The following is a 24,561-nucleotide window of genomic DNA, read 5'->3' as shown; positions in this document are numbered from 1 at the left end:
ATATCATCATTTCAACTACGGGAATGATAATTAGTTTTACGACGTTTCTTATTAGCTGTGATATGAGATTTCACTAAAATCTCATACTCTTATTGTGCCAAAATGAAAGTATTGTCAACAGCCATCCCCCTCCCACACCCAACTCCCCAACCTCAACAAAACAAGTCTGTCCCCATGAATAAGAGTTGAAGAAGTGACATGAACGTTTGCACTTTTAATCTCACATTTGACGGGAGAAAATGGTCAGAGGCTACATCAACTTTGTAGGGATAAGTGTCAATGTACTGATAGTAGCCCTTATATTTTAGGTAAAAGGATAACATTGATGTTGATGCCCTAGATCTTTGACTAAATCATCTGAATATCACTGGAATATTTCACCGCATTTGGATAAGAATTACCTTGCTGAGGTTCTCCCATTTTCAGTTATATTTTTTCCAGGTTGCTTGTCAAAACTTCTGTAATTTCTCTCTCTCTAATAAATAACGTGCCCAATCGTATTTTTATCAGCTGATATCCACAGTTCAAGAGAGAGAGAGAAATCATGACTATAAGTGCTAGATAGACTAACATGAATTTCCTTTATAGGAGATCAAATACAGATGTACTTCCACTAAAAATTAAAACACATGTATTCAAGAATATGTATTTTAGAATACTGCTTAAACGGCAATATATAATCATTCAAGCAAAGTAATCCCTGGAAGTGGTCATGCGTTTTGTTTGTCCCCTCTCCTGTTTTCACCTATGTTTGAAGGGGTTAGCATGGATTCTTCTGCGATTAGGCTGCAAGCTCTTGAAAGGGTTTTCAGCTACACTGTCAAATTACTTAAAGTTACAGTTGGTTCTTTTCTGGTCCCACGCCATAGAAATCTGGTATGTGTTTATCTTTTACGAATGACCTTCAAATGGGGGATAGTGCCATCAGTTTACGTCAGGCAGTGCACTGCAGGCATTACTTATGGTTCTTTGCAACGTCCCTTTGGTCCTTAGCTGCAACCCCTTTCATTCCTTTTACTATACCTTTATTCATATTCTCTTTCTTCCACCTTACTTTCCAATCTCTCCTAACAATTGTTTCAACATGATTTGCAGCTTTGAGTGACATCATAGGTCTCAGTGCTTGGCCTTTGGCCTAAATTTTATACAGTATTCCAGTTCCAATCTTTTGCACATGTCAATCAGATGGGCCCATACTAAAGTGCTGTGAAATATTCGGATTGGTTATATTCCACAGCGTGTTGATCATAAAGCAGTGTAGCCTGATATTGCAGTCCTGATGTCTCTATACAGAGGAATTTGGTCTTTGAAAAATGTAACATAAAAATAAGTAGCCACTGAAGAGGACCAAGAATCGTGTTGAAGTTATTAATGTAGATGAATGTAAGAGCTTCTGGCACCAAGATTTGGGTAAGGTATCTCTGAGCGTAAAGAAAAACAATCTGTGATCAGTGTATCTGATGAATGACTGGTCTTATTCAGTTCATATTCAAGGCCTTGTAAAGAGGTCTTCTTTACTCATTAATTACGATCATGTATTGCATCTATCAACACAGCAAGAATCTCGTGTATATATTTGTATGTACAGTTAGAATCTCCTGGCCTTTTTGCCAATATATATTTTATCACTATATGTGCATTATGTCCTTTGTTATTGTTATTTGATGACTATTAACAAACACAAATTGCTCTCACTCAGCATGCGAGTCACGGAGAGCTGGGTTCGGGCACCACGTTTCCGTCCACACACTGCTATGTGTACCCTATGCCCAGGTAATAAATCAGTCAGTACCCAGTTCTGTCTTCTTTGACCTCACAACTGGTGACCCAAGGAGCGATGGTAAACACAGCAGTTTTGGCTTCGCCATTAATGGACTCACTACGGCTGCTTTACCTTCAGAGAGCCTTTAACGGAACCATATGGAGACAAAGTCTAGACCTCTGAAAGCTCCTTCCTCAGAGAACACCCACGCCACTAACGGGCTAATTACGGCTTACCTTCTTCAGGTAAGTTCTGGCGTTCTCGAATGGTTTGGCCCTGCCATTTATGATTCACGTCAACTGTATTCAGAAGTCGTTAACGGAACCACATGGCATATAGTTTTGATTTCTGATGAGCCCCAAATACCATCAGCAGACTAAATACGGCGCTTATTTCGCGTTTTGGTATGAGTCAAAATGTCAGACACTGAGGTAGAAAGTCGTTCCGAGGACACACAGATCCTCTGCATCCCCCTCTCGCCTTCAAAGGCAGCAATAACCCAGGCGATGAAACTGCCACCGTTCTCACGGCAAAATACAGCATCCTGGTTCCTGCGGGCAGACATCCATTTCCGTGTAGCTAAAATCACGGACGAGGAAACCAAAGCAGACGTCACCATGACAAGACTGCCAGAGGAGGTTTTCAACAGAATTACCCTATGGTTGGACTAGCAGCCGGGCGAAGTCAAGTACGATGACCTACGAAAGAAACTCATTGACACGTACTCCATGCCTGTCCCAGAGAGAGCCCAACACGCCCTTGACCTGATGAACCAGCCCCTGAGGGGACGCATCACCCAGGGATGCCTGGGACGAACTATGAAGTCTCCTGATGCTGCCGGGCTTAGACTCAGACGGACGGAGGAGGGAGATCAGCTTGTTGCAGGAAATATTCCTTCAGTGTCTTCCGCAGTAGGTGAGGGCACAAATCATGGAAGCAGATGCGCTCTCGATGGACGAATTGGTGAGTCTCGTGCACAAACTCCACGAAGCCACCAAGGCCTCCAAGCACTCCGCATCACCTGCAGCCTGGTAGCAGAAGAGGCCGAAGAGGGGGACACAAACACAGTATACAGGAAGAAGGCACTGCCGCAGCAGCAGAGGACAAGGACAAATCCAGCCAGGTATTACTTCCATCAGAGGTTCGGAAAGGATGCCAAAAATTGCAGAGCCCCCTGTTCTTTCACAAAAAACTAGAAAGGCAGCCACCCATAGCAGCAGTGGCCACAAACCTTAGAGAGTCCCAGCCAGTAGGATTCTTCATCCACGACGCCACATCAGGACGACGGATGCTGATAGACACGGGGGCTATGCAGTTGGTATTTCCGCCGTCAGGGAGGACCACGACCGCACATCCGGCACTGCAGCCGCAAATGGAAGCCCCATCCACTGCTACGAAACTTGAACCCACAGAATATCCATCCTGGGCCATAACTATGAATGGCCCTTCATCATCGCTGATATCAAGTTTCCCTTATTAGGCGCTGATTTCCTCGCACAACACGGACTGCTGGTAAACATCGGCTGAAAACACCTGCTGGATACCAGAACTTGCTGCTCCCGACCACTCTCCGCCGGACTGGGAATGCCCGCCATATGCTCCATCTCATCGAACAAATACAGCACCCTCCTGCACCAATTCCCAGACGTCTTCAAGCCAGAACTGCGTCAGGTGCCAGGTACCCAGGCCAAGCATGGAATCCATCACCACATCAACACCACAGGCCCACCAACACATGCCAAATTCTGCTGCCTGCCGCCCAAGAAACTCCAGGATGCTAAACGGGCATTCGCCAAGATGGAAAGGATGGGCATCTGCAAAAAGGCATCGAGTACATGGGTGTTCCCTCTCCACATGGTGAAGTACTGGAGGCCCTGTGGGGACTATCGTTGGCTGAACCTAGTGACAACACCAGACTACTATCCCCTGCCAAACATGCAGGACCTAACAGGAGCCCTGCATGGGGCCAAGATATTCACAAAAATGGATTTGCTCAAGTCCTATTTTCAGGTGCCAGTACATCTCGACGACATTCCGAAGACAGCCATCATCACACCTTTTCGGGACATATACCTTCTCCTCCCACCTTCGGCCTCAGGAACACCAGGGCTACATTCTAACGCCTGATGGACAGCATCTTGGGGGACCTACCTTTCTGTGTCTGCTACATGGACGGCATCAGCATCTTGGGAGACCTGCCTTTCTGCGTCTGCTACGTGGATGGCATCCTGATCTTCTCCAGGTACCTGGAGGAGCACCTGGGTCACGTCCAGGCTGTGCTGAAACGCCTTCAGGAGAACGGATTGGTCATCAGATTCGACATATGTACCTTCGGAGTGGAGAAGGTAGACTTCCTGGGACATGAGGTCTCTCCAAGGTGGATGCAGTGAAGGATTTTCCAACACCAAAAATGATTAAGTCCCTGCAGGAGTTCCTCGGCATGGTCAACTACTACCGACGATTCGTGCCGGACATCTCCCGCATCATGTATCCCCTAACCGGAGTGCTGAAGGGGAAGCCAAAAGCACTAACTTGGGAAGTCCCGCAGCAAAAGCCGTTCGAACAGACGAAGGCAGCCCTCTCCAAAGCCACCACCTTAACAAGACCCCACCGCCCCCCTGAGACTTACCACCGACGCCAGCAACGTCGCTTGTGGAGCTGTGCTGGAGCAGATAGTAGACGGCTCCTCCCGTCCCCTTGCATTTTTTAGCCACACGTTAAAGCCATTGGAGACCCGCTACAGTGCATTCGACAGGGAACCGCTGGCAATCTACCAAGCCGTTACGGGCTGCTCTAGGAGCAAGAGCCCGTGCTGGCACAAGGCCAGCTAAATCTGAAACAACTACCAAGCCATGCAGCACTTCAAGTATGTCTTGGACAGCAGCCCATTCACCAACCTGACAGACCACAAGCCATTGGTACATGCGTTCACGAAGGCAGGAGAGGCATGGTCGGCAAGACAGCAACGGCACCTGGCTGCTATCTTCGAATTCGGATGCACCATCAGTTATGTCCCCGGCAAGACGAACCCAGTAGCTGACGCCCTATCAGGGATCAAAATAAATTCAGTCCACCTGGGTATAGACTACGAAGACCTGGCGAAGGAACAGGCCGCGGACCTGGAAACGGCAGCTTGCCACACTGAAGTGGGAAGACGTGCCAATAGGTGAATCCGGATCAACACTTGTCTGCGACACGAGCACAGGCCTCCCACGCCCCCTGATACCAGCGTCATGAAGAAAGCAGGCGCTTAACATCATCCACGGGCTGTCCCATCCATCAGGACGAACAACAACGCGTTTGATGACAGAGAAATTCGTGTGGCACAGGATCAGGAAGGGTATACGAGAATGGGTGAAGAACTGCATACCGTACCAGACAAGTAAGATCACAAGGCACACGGAATCAGGCATCGGAGACTTCCCTCAACCACGACGGCATTTCAGGCACTTGTAAAGACGTCTTCTTTACCCATTAATTACGATCATGTATCGCATCTATCAACGCAGCAAGAATCTCATGTATATACTGGTATGTAGAATCTCCTGGCCTTTTCGCCAGTATATATTTTATCACTGTGTGTACATTATGTCCCTTGTTATTATTATGTGATTGACTGTTAACACACAAATTGCTCTCACTCAGCGTGCGGGTCACGGGGACCTGGGGTCGGTCACCACGTTTCCGTCCGCACGCTGCTATGTGTACCTTATGCCCAGGTAAAAAATCAATCTGTACCCAGTTTTGTCTTCTTTGACCTCACAGCCTGTATATGATTCATTAATTATTGCGTCCCGTTTGGTCTGGGTACTTGACAGCTTACAATCACTCACACAATGAAACCTGCTACGTGAGGCTGAATCAGTCTACCAGCCACCGTCGTATGCACTGAACAAGTGTTTTGAGAACGGAGTCAGTAATCATTTGGCCTTCCTAAAATCCTTTTGAAATACCTTCTAATACAGCTTTTTGGATGAGGCTGTGAGCCCCCATACACATTTCCCCAAAGATCACAGGACCATGTGGCCCTAGGGCCTGGCAGATAGGCACTCACACTTTGTGAGGAGGGACGAAACCTAATGATTTAGGCCCTTTGTGTAAATGGAAATGTTATATTACTTGTGCACCTGCTGCTTTAAAGTAATTAATTGATGTTGTCAAAATTGTCACTTCATTTGTAGAAGGATTTCTTAGCCAGAACTAGGGGTGCAATGCGCAATTCTGGTTTTAAAACTCAGTTTTTGTGTTTAGGTTATGCTTAAAGACATTATATGCTATTTTATATCCTGCATCTAGATCTATCAACTGTAAGATTTTTGTCAAAAACTCAATATACTCTGTGAAAGGCTACTTTGCTGTTGTTAAATTCATCTAGCATTGTGCTAAAACCTCCCAGTTGAATTTTTATGCCTGGGAATGTGAAAAGTAGTATTCCCGAGACTTATGGAACCCATCAGATGAAAGAGGCTTTATGTTGTGGTAATTCTGTATTTATTTGCCCGTTCACTCTTTTCTTGTCAGCTTTACGTATGCCTTTCATGAAGCTGGGGTCGTATATTTTACCTTTTTTGTAATTTCTGATGTGAATATGTCCCTGATGAAACGTGCAAATGCGTATACAAGGCCTTTTTGTTTTTGCATTTTATCCTGTGGGTCGCTACAAATTTAAAAATTTGGGAAAGGCTCCAATTTGCCATTTTAACGATCCCTTTCCACATTTTTGACTGAACATCTTGGAATTTTTATTTGAGTGTGGCACTGGCGGAACATCCGTACTGTACATGCACATTCCCCCTGTACCTCTAGGGGTCGGACTGTGGAGGTAGGGGGAGAGTGTCCTTGCTGTCTCCATTGAATGTAGACTTCATCTCGTGTGTTTCGAACAATTTATATATAAGATTGGTACGTTCTGTGAGGTTCATTTCCACACGGTTTTCTAAGTTTTATACTGTTAAGACCAAATTGTGGAATGATCATCTCAGCCTTTCAGTTGAATCTTTGGAACTTAAGGAAGATCCACATTGTGCAAATTATTTTTTGTTGAGCAGGCTTTTGTGATTCACACTTCGTGGTGTATTTATTTACTGTTTTTATTTTACTTTATTACATTACAGCATTTGTTATTTATTTGTTATCTTATTACTTACCTATTTTATTGTTTTTTCTCTTTGTCTGCCACAGTAAATAAACTTCTCAGTTCCCGTTTCTGTAATGGGCTGCTTCCTCTATTGAGAATCTTGGGCTTGGACCATTCTACTCTCTCCAGTTAGAGCTTCAGCTTGGTTTGTAATGATGATGATGATAATATCGATCAGGGAATAGTATTTTCTATATGATGCAATAAGACTGATTTCCCACGTATTTCACGGCCATTAGGAAGATTGTGTGTTCCTGTGGGGCTTTTACTGACGATGTTATTCTATGATGATTGTTCGGTTCGACTATCTTCAGTATCGTTTAAGGAAGCAAACTTTCTTGAACTGTAAGGGGGCAGTTTCTGTCCTTATAAGGCTATGTATAAAGATTTTTTCGTGCTGAACTAGGAAGAATTTAGCGTTATGTTACAGCATTTTCTTGACGTTTTTGGGTGTTGGCGCCCTGTTCGGTTTGAAACCTATCTTTGATCATGTTTAGTTCTTAGCCTCTGCAACTCTGAACCTTCGTTGCTTTTGTTTTGTGCGAGTTCCTGTTTTATTATCTCTTCCCCGATCCATTAATCGTCATTAGTGAGCCAATTACAGTTTAAATTACCTAATGTTTCATATAACGGCTTTGCTTCCCTATAAGTATTGTGTATGTGTTTCGTCCAGAATTTTGGTGGGTGCCATAGCATTTCGAAGTAAGCAGCGATCAGTCAATCTGTTCCTGCCGCATCCCAGGGGATGCACAGCCTTATTAATTCCTGCAATAGATGCACCTAGCCCACAAAAAGGGCTACACGGAACAGAGGACTATTCACAGCAAACAATTAAATCGAGTCGATGGGACGTTCTTATAGGTAAACAAAATGTCGTGGCGGGTGACAAGAGGTCTGGTCAGAATGCTTCGTATTTGAATCTAAAGTTTAGGACTTTTCCCTTGTAGACACAGTAAAAATCTCATCAGCTTATAGTAAAGCCGGATAAGTTCTCTACTGGATGGCGCGAGACCAATCCCTCTTCCCACCCCACTTCTTTTTTTCCTTTGAATTGCATCTTAAATGTAAGTACGACATTGCACTGAAACCACGTATTTTAAAACAATGTTAAAATTCATAATGTCAAAGAATTGTTGTCTTTTATTGTAATTCTTAGGGCTTATTTCATATCTTTGTAATATACAATTTTTTTCTGCATTACTGAATAACTCGAGTTGATGGAACAATGTTCTTAGGATACAAGTCCATTAAGTGCTCCACATAATCATCTCCTTCAGAATCAAGAACTTTATTAACATTTTGAATGGCTTCTTGTAACGGTCTTAAATCCGCCATTTTAAAATTATTTCTCTGCAGAAATCAGTTCTATGGGGTTATATTGGCAATTGTCAATGAATTTCTTTTTCTGTTCGTGCAGAATGAATCTTCACCAATTGCAGCAACTCTTCCGCATGGGTCATCTTCGTTAGCCAATTGCATTTTTTTATCAGCCGTCGGTGGCTTGTCATAGCAACAGAATGGTAGAAATGACGATGACTGATGAAGGAGGGATGTTCGGGAGTAGCTGGGATTTGAACCAATTTTCAAAGACTTCATTTGCATTTTAGATATACGTTGATAAGACCTATCGGTTTTTTTTAAATCGTTGTCCCCACGATGCAAATGCCCTAAAAAGTCCTGTTACCCTTTTTAATTCGTGGGTCCGTTATTGTCCTGAGAGCCATATACTTCTGGGCGATCCTATTGACTCGACTTTCCTCTGAAAAAGCTTTCTATTCTTCCAAGCCTCTGTATTTCCATAGGCCTACTGAACGTCCACACTTAATTTATATATACAGTTTTGTGTTAATTTAACTATATATATTTGCAAATTCCAAGCTCAGAAGCTTATATATATATATATATATATATATATATATATATATATATATATATATATATATATATATATATATATATATATATATATATGGTGTGTGTGTGTGTGTGTGTGTGTGTGTGTGTGTGTGTGTGTGTGTGAATTTCTTTTACTGTACGCATATGAGAGAGAGCCAGCAGCATAAATATACATAAATTATACAAGTGGAAATAATCGGCAAAATGAATCAGAAACCAATTATAACGTTGTATAACATGCTACCTTCATATATTACAACATGATTGGGAATATTTGATTTGGCATCGGTCTATATGCGCACACAAACACACAAACGCAAAGGATACTCAAGGTCACATTTAGAAGAAATGAAAAAAAAATCCGGGATAATTACGGAGCCACTCCTCTGTGTGCTTAATCCGCCTTTACCGCTGAGATTTTAGGTTTAAGGAGGCAGTTTCCTTAACAAAGGATCAACTGCGAACGATATAGTCCGGGAAAACCGTCCTCTCACCCGCCACGACATTTTGACCTATAGTACAAGTTAAGGACAAGAACATTAATATGTGGCAGAAAGGCGGTAATTGTCAATGAATTAGCTTCACCAGTGGGGATCTTCGTTAAACACCAATCGAGAAAAGCTGAGCACCGTATTCACTAATGATAGTTGATAAGAGTTTTTTTTGTTTTCAGTGAACTGTTCGTATTCCACATGAGCCTTTGTATGAAGTATTATCCAAATAACAGAAGGTTTTTTTTATTTTGGTGCGGTGAATTGAGCAAAAAAAAAAAAATCTTTTCACCCCAATGTCTCGGTGGGATGATCCCGTAGGGGGTCAGTGCAATCAGTGCACCTCGCGTGAGGTGCACTGTAGGCATTACTTAAGGTTCTTTGCAACGTCCTTTTGGCCCCTTGCTGCAACCCCTTTCATCCATTTTACTGTACCTCCATTCATGTTCTTTTTTTCCATCCTACTTTCTACCCTCTTCTAACAATTGTTTCATAGTGCAACTGCAAGGTTTTCCTCCTGTTACACCTTTGTAACTTTTACTCTCAATTTCCCTTTCAGCGCTTTATGACCTCATAGGTTCCAGCGGTTGGCCTTCGGCCTAAAATGTATAAATCATCGGTTGGAAGAATCTTATATAAATTTCAGTACATTTCCACTCGGTACTCGGAACGAAGAGTTTCTAGCAAATTAATGTGAAAAGTTTGTCGAATATATGCAGACAAATTTATCCTTCTTCAAAAAAAAAAAAAAAAAGTTAATATTTTTCTTGTTTTATGCTTTATTGACTTACAATTCCTAAGCAGTGGCTGAAATGCCTCGCCTATTGTTCGTTACTGTCGTATTTTATTTTAATTTCATATTTGATAGCGCATGTGCCCAGCTGGCATGGCCCTCAGGCAGAGGAAAATTTCGAATCGTTGAGTGTCTTAATATAATAGCAGAAAATGTTGGCTGTTCATTTATAACAAGAGATGCAAGTGAAAGGAGTCACTAACTTCTGGTCTGTGTTCATTAGTCACATTAGTAACTGCCTCCCGCCACCCTCTTCTTGAGATAGTGTACAGCCCATCTTTACTGAGCATCACTGGCTACCTACTAATAAAGCTAGTGTTGAATACATGATCAGATGTAGTTTTGACATCTAAGAAGATAGAGAACACGAGAGAAATATACAAAACTACGTAGAGGTGCATCCCTGAGGTATCTCTGCTCTCAGGAGCATGGCTGAATATCGATTGAGGTATGGGAAACGCAGACCCAGAATGCCATTCGGTAAGTTGCCCCAAATGATAAGAAGGTGGGAAGACTCAATTCAGAGACATTTAAGAAGTTGAATGGCTTATCAAGGCCAAGACAGTAACTCACTGAGCGGAAAGCAGGGTATTCAAGAAAATATAAACTTTCTCACAAATAAAAAGTCCCTGGTATACTTATTAAGGGCAGAGGGGAGGGCCTCCAAAAATAAAAAATGATGATGATGAGAGAGAGAGAGAGAATGCCTTAACATCCTTGCTATAAGTACTACTTAATTCCAAGACTTAATTTGTTGGAAGACTTGGAAATACCTGACGTAAATTCAGAGAATATTTGTTTGTGAAAATAAAGTTTCACATACATTCCTGTCTGCGATAAAAAAGATAAATTATATATTTCCAAAATTATACCAATCTACACCATTTACGTATTTTTAAAGCTCAGGTGTATTTGTTTACAACTTTCTATCTTAAGGCGTTACTCAGTGACTTAAAGCAATATGGAAATAGTGTGGTGCTTCACAGCCAATCAGGTGTCGGTTTCTCCTCCTTCGCTTAAAAGGAATGACATGGACGCTTGTGATTGGTCCGAGGGCAACTGAAGGTAAAAGCAGTCATTTGGGAGAAAACCGTCGGAGCAAAAAGGGAGAAATCCTGACGTTTGTTTGCCGGCAGCATTGTGGCGATCTGTGTTATTTTTCACAATACCAAGAAGCAGTTGGGTAAAGGTAAGTTTTATTTCGGTGCATACGCTAAGCAATAGTTGGTTTATCTTCTAGAACTAGAAGATATGAAGGCATTTAGTTGAAAGATGGTTGGAGAAAAAATGTCAGTCGTTTACAACAAGGGATATTAGATTTTCGGCTGCTGGGGATGCTAATAATTTTCCTTGGAAGAGAGAGATCCGAGTGATTAGAGGTAGTACGTTTTATTGAAATATCAGAGTGATTTAGGGATTAATATTTCAATAAAGAGGACGATCAGAATGACTTAGGTAGTATGGTGAAGACCGACGGTTTCCATCTCAATTTTTTGGAGAGCCTCTAGTTGGCCTTCATTTAGTATGTCAAGTTGGACCCATTGTGTTATGATATGGCTACCATTATTCACTTGATCATCAGGGCTGTACTAATAGTGAAGTTAACTATTGTTGTTCCAGACGTTTAGGTCACGAGCGACGAAATCCACTAGTCAATCATACCTGTGCGGTGTGAATAAAAGCTTAAACTGCACATATGACGACCTGGTTAATAATGATTTCCTTGGGTATTCTGAAATATCCCTATCTGAAGTGCCAGCTGGCTTTTGTCACATTACAATCATGTCGAAGCATTTGTTTAGTGGCTGCATCTGTAAGAAGAACAAATCCTTAGTATCTCTAGATTTAAAAGCCAAATAACAGGTTGACGGATCTTTCACTAACAAGATAGTCATTTGTTTTTGTGTTAGAAACCTTGTATTTTGAAGTGCAATGGAACATAGCTCCTATCCTTCGCAGTGAAGGGCCAATGGCATACTGGCATTTTTGGTTTGGCACCCAGGATCTTGTAGATACGGGAATATACAATTTTTCCCATCGAAAATTTATCGGATTTCATGAGAAAGTTAGTGTCCCGTTTCATCTGATGTGGTCCACCTCTCGAGATTGCTTGAAAGTGTAACTGCTCCTGTAAACTTTTACCGTTTAATCCCACAACCGCTTCCAAGAGCTCCGTTTTTAGTATTAGAACCGTTGGAATGAGTGGTAAAACTAACAAAAGACGGTATATATCTCGGTAACAGTAAATTTTCATTTGAATTCACTATAATTTTCGTAGTAAGCATATTAAGGAGACTTAAGAGTACAGCATAAAATCTCCTGTATCGAGTTGTATTAAAGTAAAATAATAGTCCCGCTCACACAGAAGGCTCCAGAGGATTTAATTAACATTTTTTTAGCCTTATTACCGTAATGTACCAAATTAACCGAATGTGGCATAAATTAATAATATTCCAGGAAGCTATTTCAGTAACAACGTAATTACTTTTTCATTTTATTCATTGCTATTGTTAATTATATCTGCCTGTTCTAAAAAGGACTCATTTGTACAACTTTTCGAAGCAGAAATTGATTTGCCCAACTGGAATTTTCTGCTGAATGGCGAAATGAATGCGACTATCACTGAATAATAAAACCAATAATTGATAGTTTTCCTGCGAACGCTGGTCACTTCACTCGTTACCCGATATGGTTATAAAGGCTATTCCATACTAAAAAAAAAAAAAAAAAAAAAAATTTTGCCACCACCTTGTAGACCAAAAAACTCAAACTCTGAAATCGTTCGCCTGCAAATCTGTGTTGGTGCCATCAAATAAATCAAAATAACATTAATAACGTGCATCCTGTCAAGATTTGTCCATCTAAATAGTAAATCTCACAGTAAGATTTGGGACGATTTCCTTTTAAAAACTACGAAACCGTCCTCCACATCCAAAGAAGGTGGCAGAAAGTGGACTGGGAGGTGTAATTGTATCCCTTGTCCACTTTCCTCTTTTATTTAGGTAAACATTTTTGAAGAGTAGACAAAATTCCCCACACGATATATTCGGTTACGTGAATAATTACATTCTCGAGTTGTTGCTTGCCTAAATTGTTTATAGTTTACCTTTTGATTTCCCGCTTCCATTCTTTGGTATTTTTGGGCCAAGATATTATTGGTTTATTATGATGCCTACATTAGTTAATTTCAGGCACATTAAACCATTTTGTGGCACATTATAATACCATTTCTCCCCATTATTAAGCCATTTCACTCATTGTAAGCCATTTTGACATATTGCTGATGACTTTCCATATGTTTTGACTTCGATATACTTCAGCCCAATTTTTTTTAAGGTTCCACTGGGTATTTGGGGATCAATATTTACTTCAAATGTAACCTTTACTACTTTGTCCCATTGCCCCGTACTTGGACTTTAATTTCCTTTGTCTATTTTCTGATGCTTCCAGTTGAATACTTTCATTATCACATAATTCCTCTCTTTTGAAACTCTTGTTAATGTGGCAATTCAACTTTTATTTCCTTCGAACGAAGGCAATAACGAGGGTAGAATAATGTCTTACTCTCACTAACTTAAGCTCCAATACGCTGTTTATTTCCAAATATTCAAGATCGACATATTTAAGTATTCTGGTGGTGTCATTTCATAAGTTATTGTCTTTTCCAGGCATCGCCAGGAAAATACTTCTTTCGGTCGATTATTTCTTCGTGTTTGACCTGTTGTGAATGCTTTGAACTATGTTTCGATAATATCTTTATCACTGTTTTCCAATTCTTCCGTCGTGCTTCCTTTGTAAATGTTATTCCATTAGGCTCCCATGATCGTACTCGGTGTTCTGCGAAGGTTTCTACGTATCAGTACTCATCGTTAACATCTTGAAAAATGGTAGTTTTCTTGGGTGGTTATAGAGCTCATTTCCCTACCTTTCGCCATGTAATGTTAATCCCATCAACTTTGGTTGGTCCTAAAATTAATCTGGGTCGAGATAACCTTAGGTGCTCTAACGTTTAGAATTTTTTTGTCCTGTGGTTCAGATGCCACTGCCAGAGTATTGTTTACAAAAATGACGTCAGATGTTCTTTTGGAACGTCTTTCATGTGTGCGCAGTTGCGTCTTATAAGTTTATTTTTTTATTCGGTTTTTATTCGGTCCCAAGTAGGTGTTGTGTGCATTGATGTTGTGCAGGATGGGGAGCTTTGTATTGTTTGAAGGGGGATTGTCCCTGGGAGGGTGTGTTCACGTTGTCGCTATCAATGCAGCCCCCTTATTTTCCCCCCAGCATGTTGCTGACGTCTTCCAATATACTTGAATGCGTATACAGCGTTTTTAATGGGATGATTCAAATAAAAGTCATTTAATCAATGTTCTCCGAGGTTGTGTAATCATTGATTAAGGATTACTCTATCTACCTTCCTTTTTTAGACAGCAGTGTAAGAGATTCACTTCAAAAGTATTTTTTCTTTAACAGTTTTAGAAGATTACAAAGAATGGTTACTCTCACCAACCTGCTGTGAGGCTTGTCACGGGTGTTCATGTCCTTAAGATCTTGTGACAGAAATGTTCTATGAATGTGTGTGTGTGTGTTCCTGTTGATTGTTGATCTCCACCCACGTCTGGCTTCCTTTTATATGTAACAGGTCTTGGGACTGATTCGTTTTCATCTTTGAACGCTTCTGTACTTCTCTTTAGGTTGACCGCGCTTTTCAGATGTTCTAATATCAAGTGAGAGTTGCGTTGACTCCATTCTCTGGCCGTATGAAGGACAACAAATGTTCCAAATGTTTTGGACATTAGTTTTGATAGACTGATGAGTCATTGCACACTTTAAACAATATTCCAGCTTTGACAGTGTGGCAGTGCAACTCAATACAAGGGTATCCTGTCGCATCAATAATTTGGACCAGATTGCTATTAACGTTCCCCTGGGTGAACGACCCTATACCTAACTAATTTTTCTTGCCCACCGAGAAAAATTAGCTTGTTTTAGTTGCTTAAATCCCACCAGTCTGTAATTCCATTTTGCTTTAGTTGCTCAAATGCCATCAGTTCCTTAACACTAATTAAAAAGAAAATCTTCAATTGTGGTTGAAGATAGTGTGAGCTTGGAATTTATCAAATTATCTTTGACTTGTTTCCTAAATTCTGCACATTTTTGTTCCTTGATTTAAGACAGCAGAATACTGGATTATTCTGTGTTCACAAGGGATTCTTTTTCCGTCCCGAGTACAGTAAAGCATTTTCATGAATATTTGAATGTTGAGCTGAGCTTTACAGTGTTCAAGTGTGTACTTTGGTATTATTATTATTATTATTATTATTATTATTATTATTATTATTATTATTATTATTATTATTATTATTATTATTATGACAGGCCTGCAGGAGTCATTGACTTGAAATTCAAGCTTCTAAAGACTATGGTGTTCATTTAAAAGAAATTACAGAAGATAATAGGAAATAAGAAGAGATCAGTTATTAGAAAACTAAGATAAGTGAACAAATTGATAAATGGATAAAAATGTAAATAAATTATTAAGAGTACAAGGTGAATTGATTTAAGATAGTAAGACATTGCATCTTCGCTTGAACTTTTGAGGTTCTAATTGCACCATATCCTCTAGGAGACCGTTCCACAGTCCTCTGAGGAGGATGTGCTGTTAGAACCTCAAAAGTTTTGCCGTAATACGTCTTTTCTGCTTGTTTGTCGTCAAAAGAGATTAAATCCGTGTTTAAGGCGTAAAACTATAGCTATGGTAACAGGAATGTTAAGAAATTCTTTTCATTTTCAGATCTCCGATCTTCGACCGAGAGACAATATTCCTTCACATCCATGGAAGATATTTACTATTCTACTACTACAAGTTCCCGTCCTTCGACAAAAAATTGGATCCCAACAAAATAATTAGCCCTAGTAAGTGATCATAGTACTTGTCTTGATTGATACCTATCGTAGATTTTGTTGTGTTCATAGCAGGCAGTTATTCTTAGCTTTCCCCTTACCTTTCGCTTGATATGAAAATTGTGGTTATAGTTCTTACCGCATCATGGGTTTGATTCCTCTTTGGCTGTGGTTGTATTTCTGGTTGTTGATGGTACAGTTCCTGTGTAAAGAGCACGAGAGATGAAAGCTGCTTAAATCTGATATTTAATTTCAGTACAGTAGTAATATTTCTAGTGTCTAATTAAGGAGAAACTCCATCACCTAATTTTTTCTCTAGCTACGAGATGGAACTAACAAATCAAAGTTTGCAAACATAGACGTGGTGATTCTTTAGTTATTAACGATTTTTGATAATGTCGTTTTCGTAGTTGTGGCCTCCAAGAATCCCTTAAATTTTTATGGGTACCGAATCGCAAATAGGCCAGTTTTGATTAAGTTTTCATCGACTAAGTGAGGGATATATTCACCTAACCATAATTGTGTATTGCAGATGAGGAAATTTAAGGCCAAAAATCTGCTGCAAATCATATGTACTGGCTCAAGTCTTTGTCACATGATCAAGATGGCCTTGCGAATATTCTTAGTGCAAACTATGGTTAACATCATAATGTAGATAGTGTTTCCGAATAGAATATAGAATAGAATATAGAATTTAGGAGCTGCGACCTATGAGGTCAGTCAGCGCTGAAACGGGAGTTGATGGTAAAACAGTTTGAAAGGTGTACCAGGAGGAAAACCTTGCAGTTACACTATGACTCAATTGTTAAGAGGGTTGGAAAGTAAGATGGAAGAAAGAGAATATGAAAGGAGGTACCGTAAAAGGAATGAAAGGGGTTGCAACTAGAGGCCGAAGGGACGCTGCTAAGAACCTTAAGTACTGTAATGCCTACAATGTACCGCGTGAGGTCCGCTAAATGCGCTACCCCCCTAGGATAGTGTTTCTGCGTCCAGAACGGGTTGAAAGATTTCTTAAGTACTCTTTAAATACTTAACGACGATGTGAAAACAGTCCTAGTAAAAGAAACCGGTGCAAAATATCGGGGAAAACTTAGTCGAGAGAGAGAGAGAATTTGATAAGTACCCTCAGGTGCGTGATTAGAAAGGGAATTGCTGGTGCAGTGCTTCTTAAGCTATGTCGGCCTCATCCACCCAAGTTTTTCATTAAATCTCTTTCACACGCAGCTCAATTCCCTGTTTGCCATGGTAATTTATTCATGCAGTAATTTAATACGTGCAATTTATAAATAAAACCAAGGGATAAAAACTTTTTACAAAATATTCAGTATTCATCTAGTTTATCTAGAACAAAGTTACTTAGTTACATTTTTAGAGCAAATACTGATAGAAAACTATTTGTTTTTATCAATTTTGTTTTTGGCTCCACCAAAGGTCGTCTATCCTTTTTCAATTAAAAAAAATGCCTTCATTATTAGTGACTGGAAAGCTTCATCATCATTAATAAAGGTTTTGAGTCTGCGTTTTCCTTGAGGGGTTAGACATGAAATGAATTCTCTCTCTTCCTTTCTGACCTGCGAACTACCCAGCCGAATTCATATCTGACCAGTGACCTTTTGCCGTGGTTTCCTGGATCTTTCTACAAGGTTTCGTCCTGCTACTTCTATGTAAACTAAATTTCTGACACTATTCTCCAAAACTTCTTACCACATGTCCAGACCATCCACGTCTTTTATGAGACTAACATATGTTGGATATCACGTACCTCCGTCACTTTTCATTTGCATTATAATCTTTCCACTGTACTTTGGCAGGGTCTTAGCATTGCAAGCTTACAGTTTTAAGATCTCCACCGTCTTTGTCAGCGGCCTTATTCCTACTGCATGTGCTGCAGTGTTTCCCGTATGCACAAATTACTTCCTTGCTCTGTCTACTGTTGGGGTATTTTGATTTACCTGCAGCCTCGCAATCTAGTTTCATTTTATCTAGGCTGTTGCTATCCACCTTGCTGCCTTCTTTTTACCTGCTTTGCAGTTCAGTATGTCGGAAAGGTAAGACATTTTTAACCTGTTTCAAGGCATGCTTTTCTATCGCAGTATGGTTGTCTGCGTCCATCTCCTCCTGGGAACACATTTTAAAATCGCAATCATCTCTTGATAACATCATCTGGTATACTGAGTTCAACTAACAAACCACCCGCCTACCCCCAACCGCAACCTCAACCTTTCCCGTACTATTTACATGACCACTTTCATAAAGTTACCCTTTCTTTTGCTTCCTTTCCAGTTACCTAAATCCTTCTTGCTTGCTTTGATTACTAGTCCTCGCCTCTCCATTCTGTTCGCCCGTATTATGATCCTTTCTATTAGTTCTTCCTCTCATTCTGCTGTTAATACTAGGTCATCTGCATATAGCTGCTTTTAGGGTCCTTTTGTATCTTTCTCTAATTACCATTATGAACAATTAAGGGATCAGGGCTGACCCTTTATGGACTGTAACATCTACCCTAAATTCTTCTGGTATGCTTGTCACTGGCCCCTCTAGCTTTTGTCATGGTATAATAACATAGCTGGCTCAGTTATTCTTTTTGGAAGGGTTTTGCTTCTGGGAAGCCCACCTAATAGAATCTTGGTTCTCACCTGTCTTCTCAAGGTCCACAAATATGCGGTATAATGTTCCTTTAATTCTTTCCGTTGTGCTTACTCTGCTGTTACATATTTATAAAGTCTGCCTCTGTTGTTGACTCCAGCGGCAAGAAGTCGACCTGAAAATTATTTTACCTGCTTTTCTCAGCCCTTCATCTAGATTTTTTGTGCATATTATTGTTGTACACGTTTTCCGCTTCTCTGGCACTATCCATTTAGTTTCCCGTTTGAAAAGTTCACCGGGACCCTATAAACCTTTTCATACCAATATCCCTAGTTCTATTCATTTCCTTCCATTATGAGACTTTCAAAATACTGCTGCGGCCTTTTCAATTTTTCACTGATTTTGTCTTTTCTTGTCCATTTTTCTTCTGGTAAAGAGGAATTCCTTTTCGGCATTGCCATCTGCCTTTTAGCCTGATATCTCGTCTCCCTATATACTGTTGTCTACTTTCAGTCTGTCTTCTACCTGAGCTTGAATACTCTCATTTATATATTTTTTCCCGATTCCCCAAATTCTCTCTCTCTCTCTCTCTCTCTCTCTCTCTCTCTCTCTCTCTCTCTCTCTCTCTCTCTCTCTCTCTCTCTCTCTCAAAATACCCTGTCCTCATGTCGACTGTATACTCTTTTGTGATAAATTTAGTGGCATTTTTCTTGATAGCTTTTTTCCAAGGTTTTATTCAATTTTGGCATCTTTTACTTAAGATCAGCTGTTAGCGGTGTATGTTGTGCTGACTATACCTTGTGTACTCCTTATCTTTAACCACTTACAAAGTTTCAGTTCTCCAGTTAAATTGCCTTCCACTCCTGGCCTCTCTCTCTCTCTCTCTTTCTTGGTGTTTTTCTTTCACTCCATCTGATAATCCTTTAATAAAGTTCTTGCTTTTTCTCTCCCGGGTTTCATGGTTGCAGCGAGTTACCCGAGCACATGCATCGACTTCATTCCAAAGATTTTAATCTTCATTATTCTTTCATGCATTGGTCCCTCTTCTATCACATCTTCCATTTTCTTGGACAAGCTTGCCCACTCATATAAATTCCACCAGAATTTGTATATTCCATATTTTGACAAATATCTCTTCAGTTCCAGCTCCTGTATATATCTCTTGTACATAATATTGTCTACATTTATACCAACCAGCATCACCATTTATTTTTTCCTGCCGTTGTCCCCTCATTTGTTGTGCTCATTTCACTGAGCTTTCTTCATTTATATTTTCCCCAGTGATTCCTCGGAACCCTTACCTACTAGAAGGCTGCCTGGTCTGGGTGTTTTAATCTTGAAAACTTAATTACAATTTTTGGCTGAAGAGTTCCATGATATGCTCTCAATGACACGCTCGAAACAACCCAAACTGGTGGCGGTTTTGCACCAGCTACTGGTGGGTCATAGACTCGTTTAGAATTGTATAGTGCGATATAAAAAGGGTTTAAACGACATCTACGTGTGTGTGTGTGTGTGTGTGTGGCTTTTCATTTTTTCATGAGCATGTGTGCTATTTGAAGATAGTCAAGACGAGATTTTGCTGGTTAGTGTCATTATTTATCAACTGCTGAAAAAAAAATTTGCTGTTTCAAGTTTACACGGCTGTATTTGAAAAACTGTTTGACTTTTTTATAATTGCTTTTCTGTAACGTGTGTCATATTAATGGAGTGAAGGAACTGGCTGTATGTTGTTTTGCCACTTTTGACACTTGACTGAGATGAAGGAATACAGCGTTTTATATTTTACTACTGTGCATTTCAGGGCCGTGTCTAATTGATTTTCGTCGATAAACATCTTACCAAAGCATCGGATATAGATCGTATTTTGGAAATAGCTATTTGAAGCCACAGCCTAATTGCCAAAAATAATAAGTGATGTCTAATGTGGATAATTAAGGCACTTATCAGAGTAAATCAAAGAAATTTAAAGGGAGACTTAGCCAAATCTAGCAGGCTTGTAGATAGAGGCTAGTAAAACGTCATTACTGAAGACCATTGACGTACTTTACTAGACACCCCGCCCATATACTTTATGAATGAAGACTCAGATGTTGGTGGTGGTAGTAGTAGTAGTAATAGCAGTATATGGAAATTTTATGTTTCACGCACTCAAACACCTACCCTACATACTCACTCACTCTCTCATCTTTTCAATGAGTTTCTAAGTAGAGTGCAATAAGGGAATGGGCACCAAATGAGAATATTAATTGTGTAATACAGTTCCATGGCGCAATCCACGTTTCCTTTAACTTGAAATGTGCGCCAAATCTTACAGTAACACACTCTGTAAAAACCATTGTTGCCTTGGAGTTTCTGTTGCTTCTTATTGTCTCCTCAAAAGTTCCGGTTCACGTGCACCTGCTTAGTCCTGCTAAATGAATGTAACACTACGCAAGTGTTCTAACCTTAACTTCCTTAATAAATCCACAGTGCTTGGTATAGCGCAATACTCCCCCTTCATTATCTTATTTGTTTGCCTCAGTGTCAGTTTTGTTGTTTTATACGCTTGATTCGTTTACTTGAAATTGACACTAATGTTGCTGTAGGGCTGTTGAGTGGTTTATCAGTGAGTCTATGTATTCCCGATTTTATGTATTTATTTATTCTTATATATGGATTTGAAGTTACTCATTCCTTCAATTTTTAGTTATTTTGATTATTTCATTTACATTGTTTATTTTTATTCCATTTATATATACTATCTTAGAATTTCGGTAATTATCGCATATCCTACTCAAGGTACTGCTTATTGTACAAGAGGGTCAAATATTTGTGTTTCTAAGATCATTATCATACTACTGGGAACCCTGCTATTACATCTGATGTCATAGTTTACGTCACAACTAGCCTCTCTCTGGGTGCTTACTAAATTTAGCTAAGTTTCCCTTTAAATTTCCTTGATTTACTCTGATAAGTGCCTTAATTATCCACATTAGACACCACTGCATATTTCTGGCAAATAGGCTGTGGCTTCAAATAGCTATTTCCAAAATACGATCCATATCCGATGCTTTGGTAAGATTTTATCGACAAAAACCTATTAGACACGGCCCTGAAATACACAATAGTACCTGTAAATAAGAAGGCTATCTAATATGTAACAATCTTTCTCACTTTTTCTGGAGCTTTGAACGGAAGGTTCTGTGATTCCTGTTTTCTTCTTACAATAGAGTTTTCTTATCTTTATCATAAAGAATCATCTTTCAATGTGAATCTGCATTTTCGGAACGGTTATCCTCAGGTGCCTTGTTACTTAACAACCCTTCAGATTCCAAGTCTCGAGGTCTGTTCATTTCACTTAATCTGTAATAAATAAATTCCTTCTCCTGCAAAGTTAATCCAAGTCTGATTTATTTGTGTTTTAACTAAGATATATTGTCACATTCCCACTAACCCGTTTTGTTCCTTCTGAAATATCACAGAAAAAATAAGGTGTAATTTCACTCTGTTCACCCATAGTTAAATCATCCACTTTCAGAAGCACCTCAATAAAGAAAGGTTACCAAGGGGTGGATAATAAGTGTTCATTGTATGTCGGGTTGAAAGGTAATTACAAGAATGTGTAAGAATGAGATGAGAGGGGTTTACAGTATTAGCCTTAGAGCCACATTATGACCCAAAGTCCATCCCCGCGGCTACCGAGATTTCTGTTCAAGTCTATGTAGACGTAATAGCTCGTTACCATTTCAGGTAGAAAAATGTCATTCTGCTTTATGAAGAATTAGATAGTTCTGTTATGTTGCGGCTATAATAGATACTTAATAACCTATAGTCTCCTTCTTAGGAGTAGAGATCTGTAGTGGTTAATATTCAAGAGTAATTTCCAGTGCTTACTAAGAACCTGTTCTAATATCATCCACAGTGCACTAGCTCAGTAGTCGTAGTTAACAGGTGTCCTGTTGTAGAGTGGCTACTTCAATTCAGGGTCAACTAATCTTGCTTCAACTTTGGTGCCAAAAGATAAATACATTACTTAATATATTTATACAGAAACACTAACCTCATTAAAGGGCCTTGAGAGTATTTTGATATAATTGCAAGAGAACATAAAACAAAGGGTTTCTTTTTGAGCATCAGAATTCAGTGTTCGGACAGTGGGGCCAGGGTGGTTTTTTTTTCTCAAAAGGTGGCTGCGTCATGTCTCCATGTCAGTACTGTAGGCTAAATTTAGTTACAATACAAAAATCCTCTTCATTTTTGTTTATGGGGGATACGAGATCTTAGCGTAGTTGAACGAAAATTATTCTTATTGAATTGGGGATAGGAAATTTGAGCGTGGAAACAAATAATTCAAGTTGAATGAAAACTATTCTCACTGAGATCAGTTACAAAAAGAATTACTTATTAAAAATGAAATGATGAAAAGGAAATAGTTCGTTTAGGAAATACTGAAGAATTCTTTTACAAGACCACGACGTTTTCAGGGATGAATGATCTTAGTCACTCCCATTTGATAAAGAATCGTCAGCGACTTTAATTCGAGGGGCTATCTGCCTTGTTCAGCAGATACCTCGCGTTCTGTTTCAAGTATAGAGTGCAGGCGTCTGGGATATTAAGTGAAAATGCCGGTTTCTGTGTATGTTTAGAAAGAGTGGATACCGCCTGAAGTAAAGGCCTGTTTAAGGTGTGTCTGTTGCAACTTGCCTCTAATCGATTACGTCCATATTAATGAATGTCTGTTCTTGCCAATCGTGAAATTCTTAGCTTATGAATTTAAAACATATTGTCTACCGATGTAAGCTAACTTTAAAAGGAAATATCCAGGCATGTCTTTAACATTTCATAAACATTTGTTAAGTATTCCTAATATTTGCCTGTTAAATACCAATTAAACTAATTATTGATTTAAAATGATTGTCTTAATATTTTGCTTGTATGAGTTTTGAAACTACTGTGCAGCGTAAATTAAAGTCACGTTTTGGTATATTCTATTTCCAGTACTTGTTTGCAAATCGTTGGACTGGAGCAGAGACGTTCTTAGCTGGTACAGGTGGTGGTATTGTAGAGAGGAGCCTTGGCAAGAAAGACGTTATAGTGAGGAAGCTGAAGCAAATACGACGCTGACGTTGCAGTGAGGAAGCAGAGGCAAATAAGACGTTACACCGAAGAAAGACGTTATAGTGAGGAAGTCGAGGGAAGAAAGACGCTGAAGTGAAGAAGCAGAGGCGAAGAAAGACGATATAGTGATGAAGTCGAGGGAAGAAAGACGCTGAAGTGAAGAAGCAGAGGCAAATAAGACGTTACACCGAAGAAAGACGTTATAGTGAGGAAGCCGAGGGAAGAAAGACGTTACAAGAGTTCATCACCGGTCGATTGTGGAGGAGCAGTGAGGGTCGAGAATAGTTTGAACAGACTTCGTGCAATTACTGCACGATCTCGAATAGCTCCTGTCCTGGGAGAAAATGACATCCTAGGTTGGTTGATTACAAGCACACACATTTATTTATTTGAAGAGGCATCAAGGATGCAACAAGAAAAGTACTTTCTCGGAAGGGATTAAAAGACAAGAGGCATTTGATCAAGACTTTATTACTAAACATTTGACTACTATTAATAATGAGAAGCTGCTACTAGTAATAACGAGAAGCTGCTGTTGTATAGCATAGGAAATCTTGAAGAATTTTAACCGTCGTGGTTCTTAAACCCCAAGATGACCGGTTAAGATTTCACAACATACAGCAATAATTAGAAAAACAATCTCTGCGTAATATGGATGGCCCTCGCAGATTGTTGCCTCTGGTCCAGTGTAAAGTTTCTCCCACGTTGACAATCAGAAGTATAAAATTACCAACAACTACCGAGGACACTGCTTCCTGCGGCCAATTAGTAATTCAATCCATGTGTAAATATGGATGGCCCTCGTAGATTGTTGCCTCTGGTTCGCTGTAAAGTTTCTCCCACGTTGGCAATCAGAAGTATACAAAATTACCAACTACCACCGAGGAAGACACAA

At 39.8% G+C, this 24,561-nt stretch overlaps 1 long non-coding RNA gene across 1 annotated transcript; it reads left to right on the top strand.

Moving 5' to 3' along the window:
• The first annotated feature begins 11,129 nt into the window (after window positions 1-11,129).
• On the top strand, window positions 11,130-24,170 carry LOC136838307 (uncharacterized). The gene is made up of 3 exons (XR_010852930.1): window positions 11,130-11,268; window positions 15,871-15,992; window positions 23,547-24,170. It is a non-coding gene; the product is annotated as an uncharacterized lncRNA (long non-coding RNA).
• Window positions 24,171-24,561: the final 391 nt, after the last annotated feature.

The sequence above is a fragment of the Macrobrachium rosenbergii genome, chromosome 4, assembly GCF_040412425.1.
Source record: "Macrobrachium rosenbergii isolate ZJJX-2024 chromosome 4, ASM4041242v1, whole genome shotgun sequence".
Taxonomy (NCBI): Eukaryota; Metazoa; Arthropoda; class Malacostraca; order Decapoda; family Palaemonidae; genus Macrobrachium; species Macrobrachium rosenbergii.
Note: the sequence above shows the minus strand (reverse complement) of the source record. Positions and strands in the feature narration are given on the sequence as shown.